This window comes from Microtus pennsylvanicus, chromosome Y, assembly GCF_037038515.1.
Source record: "Microtus pennsylvanicus isolate mMicPen1 chromosome Y, mMicPen1.hap1, whole genome shotgun sequence".
Taxonomy (NCBI): Eukaryota; Metazoa; Chordata; class Mammalia; order Rodentia; family Cricetidae; genus Microtus; species Microtus pennsylvanicus.
The window spans coordinates 5,571,891-5,578,125 of NC_134602.1; positions in this window are offsets into that span (position 1 = coordinate 5,571,891).

Consider the following 6,235-nt stretch of genomic DNA (forward strand, 5'->3'; position numbering starts at 1 on the left):
CTTATTTAGACAAAAGGGGGAGATAAAGGGGTTAAATCAGCTCCCTTTAGAGGGCGGGGTTTGCCTCAGGCGAATCCCTGCCAATAAAGGGTGTGCAGAGAGGCGGCTCGCCCCTTTTGTTCCTCGCTACCTGTGCTACGCTGGAACTTTGGTTCAGTAAGTTTAACAATAAACTGGTAAATATTCTTTGATATCTGCATTGCCTTTATTTTGTGCCGGTACACACGCCACTCCACTCTTCCTTAGAGCCTGGCATGATGTGGAGGTTGCCTTCCAGGTAGTCATCCAGGAGGTGGTAAATGTACAAGACCGGATCTTTCTTGTAGGTAACATAAAACCAGGTCTTCATGATTGGCACCTCTTCTAGGACCATCCCGTTCCAGTCATTCTTAGAGCCATTTGTGCCCATGAATGTATGTTTCACTGCTCTGCCAACTATGGTGTTTGAGAGATGAGTGTCTGTCACCTGAGGAAATGGCACATTATTAGGCAGGATCTTCAGGTTTAAAATCCTTTCATCACTATGAAGCTCCAAGCCATAGACACAATCAATCCCATCATATTTCAACAAATAGAGAGAGGGATATGTTGGCAGTTGATCTAGAATGATGGCTTTCCAATGGGTGACTGGTTCATTGGCTTCCTTCCAGCCATGAGAAATTATGCGGCCAACAATATTCTCCAGGGCCTCAAAAGGCTTACTAAGTTTTTGCTTCTGGAGCGATGGCCCATTCTTCTTCTGGAGATGTGGCATGCAACTCATACTGAGAGGCATTTTCATCACGGCGTGAGACTTTCTGAGATAGGCCACAGCACTCCTGTTCCACTGTCTCTTGGCTCTGTTTCTGTGCTTGGGCTTCATAGCTGCCAATCTCTGCATAGGAAGAACTCTTCAGTTTAAATCAGATACAAAGTGGTTTCCTCCACCATAAGTGCCTGCAAGGATAAGAAGGTGAGCATGTGAGGTCAAGGCTATTTTTAGGAATAACTTTGGAGAGGGTGAAAAAGGCAGGGCTGAATAGATTTGGATACCTAAATGGAATATTTTCTTAAGAAATTAATAGGAAAATTATCAAACTCTTGTCTACAGCTCAGTATATGTGTATCAGAGACATATTCCTGCTGCAAAATGCAATTGACCTCTACTGAGAAACCTACTTCCTGACTTACTATATCAATGAGAGAGGAAGCTATGCCTATACCTAAAGTGAGAAAGAAATATCTGAACAGATGGCAAAGAATTCAAAGAACAGCCACTCCTCTCCTTACCACTCAAGCTACTGGTTAGTTGGCTGATCTATAACCACCTGCCCAAGGTCATGGCACTCCAGTCCACTGGCTCTCTCTATTGTGTCTCCTGATCCAGATCCAGGTTGATTACATAAAGATATTCTGTATCTTCATTAGAGAAGTGAGTACTGTGAGTCAAACTGCCAAAAGAAAGAAACATTAATCTGTGCACCAGCACCTATTAGAAATAATTATCTTTTAAAGCACATAGGGACAAAGAGGATCTTTGCCATTTAAGTGGACTGAGGAATTGGACATTTTTAGCAAAGATAGAGTGGGGAGAATACCTGACATTAACCGTCCCCCAGCTATCAAATATAGGAGCTGTTAACGACATAAATTTTGGACCCAGAGCAGATTTGAAAGAAACCTTTCTTTGCCTACAGAGGTCCTAGTTGCTTCTTAAACATATTTACCAAAAGAAAATATCTTGGCTCTCTAGATTCCAACTTCTGGAAATTCGGTTGAACAGTTGTGGAGCCCAAGAGCTGAACTGACCTCCTCAGCCACCGTGAAGATAGTAAGCCCACCTTCACAGAAGACTAGTGCTTCATGTGGAACAGAGTTGCCACCCCCAACCAAAGCTTTGTGACATCATCAAGGCTCTACTTATGTCATAAAACTCCTCCTAGCCAGGTTTCTTCCCTACTAACCCCCAGAAATATCCAGGATACAGGTCCTAAAATGCTGCTCATACAGCCCCATGAAGACCCAAAATAAAAACCCCAATCTTCTTCCCAATTACTTGAGTCATATTTTCCAAGTAACTCAACTCCTTTATGTGTTTTTTTTTTTTCTGTAAAATAATTTTTGGTCTGAGTCAACAACTCACATGAATGTTTTTTTTTTCCTAGCTCCAATGTCCTCATTGGTTATTTTCTATTGATTTTTCCATTACTTCATAATAATAATTATCAAACTTTCCACTTCTCTTCCTCCTCCCACATTCTTCTTGCTCCGCAAATAAACCTCTCCACTCAAACACCAGTCCAAATAGAGGGCAGGGTACTTTGAACTGTGGGAAGTACAAGCCCACCCTTCATCCATCCAGATTTAGCAAGGTATGCATCCACAAAAAATATGATCACAAAAAGCCAGTGTATGATATGCAGACAATTGCAAGTGCCATTATCTTTGGCTTCTCCGTCTGCCCCAATTGTCAGCCACATTCAGAGCTTCCAGTTTGATCCCATGTTCTTTCATTCCCAGGTCACTGGATTAGTTGAAATCCCCTTAGTTCAGGCACAGTGTCTCATAGTGTGGACCAAGCCCTTATATTCCTGACATCCTTGCTCTTTTTCTCCATCCATCTGCTCTTCCACTGGAGCTTGGAAGCTCCATCTAGTTTTCTGATTTTGACCCTGACTTGATCTCCATCATTTGCCAAACAAAAGTTCCATGGTGGTTTTCAAGATAGTCAGTCATCAGTCTGACTATGGGACAAGGCACACATAGTTCCTAGGGATATGTCACAGTGCGGTCAAATTCTCCTCCCTGCTTAAGTACCTAGAGAGGGTCACCCTATGGCCTTCTGAGAACCACTCGAGAGATATCGATCTTGACATCCCCAGAATGGCCCCATAAATTGAGGTATCATCAGTGTATGTGCATTAACTTGTGTGTGTTTGTGTGTGTGTATTTAAATCACAATAACAAATGGATTGTAATATTGAAGTTTCTTCTCATCTTGAGAAGAATATTTGCTACAGAAACACTCTCACAGTAATAGTGAGCGTGTAAACTATCTAAGAAAGGAGAAATAACTGGAGGAATCCCCCAGGAGTTAGGCTCAGTGTCCCAGGAATTACGCCGAAGGAAAGTCAATGAACACAGTGATGGAAGATAAAACCCAGCCTAAATAAAACCCTAAATCATTTAGGTGGAACATGAGATACTCTTACAACAGTCACAAGAGGTCTAATATGCCTGGACTGGAACATAAGGGGAACACAATGACGTGGAGCTGAGAGTGCATGGCAAAACTGATTGGATCTGGCAAAAATTATGTAAGCATACCAAGGAAACCACCAGTGGGACAAAACCCTAAGAAATCTGTATGACAACATATCATGTTGAACATAATGAGATTTATAGACAAAGGAAAGATCTTAATTATGTCACTGTCACACAGGTGATGATGAACCAGTTCCATCGTAGAGTGACTCCCTGCTGTACTTAAGATAACCTGTCAATTCTGTCTAGTCAGTTACAAGGAAATTTGCATTAATTGCACAGATTAACTATCAGCATCATTTACTGCACAATCAAAGTTAAGGCAAAGAAATCATAGACATGTTGTTGAATGCTGATGATGTTATTGGGAGTTTTGATGGGTTTTTTTCTTAAAGGGAAATCATCGGTGACTCTCACGCATGAAGCAGATCCTTTCTCTGTGATGTTTCCTGAATAGCCACTGAGATACCAGCCCATTGAGTTGTGGTCTCTCTCTCTTTTACAAAGCAACTTCTACCTTCAGCTTGATCTCTTGCTTGAGCTTCCCTTCCGGCTACTAGGCTCCTTTTCTGATCCTGCAGAGGGCTTTTGTCAGGGATTGTGATCTCTAAGTTTTTCCCCTTTCAAGAACTAATCATTCTATTAATCACAATTCTAAACTGCTGTGGGAGTTTGTTTGTGACTTATGCCTTCACATGTGAAACAAGCGACCTGTGTGTATAGGGTCTTCTCTCTGTTCATGGGGGGAATGCATGGCAGCAGGAGTAGATGGCTGCTCATTCTCTAATACGAAATCAGTAAACAGTGGGCACCAAGTAAAAGGATGTCCTGAAATATTAAGTCTTGTCCTTTCAAGGCCCCAAAGCCTCCAGCTAGGTTCAGGGTCACGACAATCTCCAAAACCCACCGAGCATGAAGTATTCAGAACCAGAAGCCTGTGTGTGCCATATCACATAAATTCATCGTGAGTACACCAATCTGTTTTTTTTAATTCTAAATTATTTTGTCCCATCAGAACGATCTATATTACCAATTAACCAAATTTGCTTCATCTTTGGTGTCCTAGAATTGCTTTAAATTGTTGCTGGGACAGTCTTACAAACCTTCCTGTGCTGTTATGAGACCTTAAGGGGACAGCACTTATTTCAGAAATCAAAGGCAGTTGGGTTCAATCCTATGGTTAGCTGTTAGCTAGACACTGGAAGGATGGATTTGACTAAGAAAGGGAGACAGTATACATGGAGGCAGGTAACCTTTCCTTTGCAAAATGACCCATTTTGAAGCCTTACTTCAGGCTCTTCTCTTCTCCTAATCTTGGTTTCTTTATTAGTTTAGGAGAAGAATTAAAACTCCATTTACAGTATCTGTGAACATGAATGAGTTAAGTATGTGTGACCAACTTGATGTCTGCCTGTCTGTCAACAGGGCCAGAGTTCAGGGGCATCTGATGCATAGCACAGGAATGTCAGCCATCAATCTCTGGTCCACCTAACTCTACAGCATTAGAGTTGTCATGGTTGCTCATCTGACCTTCCTCATATGATCTCCATCCACAGAGATGTCAGAAAAATCCTCCCCTGAGAGTGCAAGTTCTTTACAAATGAAAGATTATACAACAGAAGACACATGGGAGATTTATATGGGCAATCTGTTGAAAGGATAAAGTGACAGAAGAAGTTTATTGATTAATTAAAGAAAGAATCCGCTTCAGCTGATATGTTAGAACATAGGTAGGTGGAGTAAACAAAATAGAATGCCGGGAGGAAGAGGTAGTGAGCTCAGAGAAGCCATGCTCCCCTCTCCCCGGCAGATGCCATAGCTCTGCTCTCTGAGGCAGATGTCGATGCAGCCAGCCACCATGTCAGACATGCTGAATTTTTCCTGGTAAGTGCACCTCGTTATACTACACTGATTATTAGAAATGGGTTAAAATGCTGAATCTAATGGGCCAGCAGTGTTTAAAAGAATACAGTTTTTGTGTATTTATTTCAGGCATAACCTTCATGCGGCCTTGGTGCTGGGGACACAGCCTCGGTGCTCAAATAACTACAGAATGGCTTGCAGCCTTGTGGACAACTGAATCCACTGAAAGCCTGAGAAAGCTTGGGAAAGAGTAAAGCATGTTTTCTTGGTAGCAGCGATTTCTCGGTCTGCTCTGCTTGCTAGAAGAAAGCAAGGGCTCTCATCTAAAAGAGGCTTGCTGACTCAGCTTCAGCTGCAAAACCCTGCAGCCCTTAAGAGGTCCTGCCACAAAACACTTAAATGGTGTTGATAAAAGCCAACTGAATGCTTGTATGTTTTCAGCAGTAGCAGGAAAAAAAAACTGTGTTGTTTTAAAATGCCGGCTTTCTGGGCCATCCTGCCTGGGCAAACTCTGACTGTTTGAGGAAGGAGGGCCAGCTACAGAAAGAGGGCTTGAGTGTTGTCTGTTGCAGCCTCTTTGATGGCAAGGACCTTGAAACACTGTAGACTTGTGGCACTGAATGCGGCTCTGTTCGGTACCTCAGCCACAAGGTTGGAATGGCAGAAAGCTAAGGAATGGGCTACATCTGGCCAGCAAAGCCACGGCTTTAGTCCTACTGAGATTGCTTGGTAAATGAAAGACTCATGTGGTCAGAAAAACAGAGAGAGAAATAGAGTAAAGAGAGATTCAAAGACAAAGAAAAATTTTAAATGATTTACAGTGTGTTAAAAATATGTGCAGGCTAAAATTTGAAGTTCTTAAAGTTAAAAAAAGGAAGAGAGTTGTTGGGTGTGGTAGTACACACCTGTAAACCCAACACATGGGAGGCAGAGGGAGATTGACCTCTGTACCTTCAAGGTGAGGTAGCACAAGCCTTTAATCCCAGTGCCTTGAAGGCAGAGACAAACAGATCTTTGTTAGTTCAATGTGTAGTAGCATACACCTTTAATCCCAATGCCTGAAAGGCAGAGAGAGGCAGATCTCTGAGACTTCAAGGACAGACAGGTATACAGAGTTATTCCAGGTCAA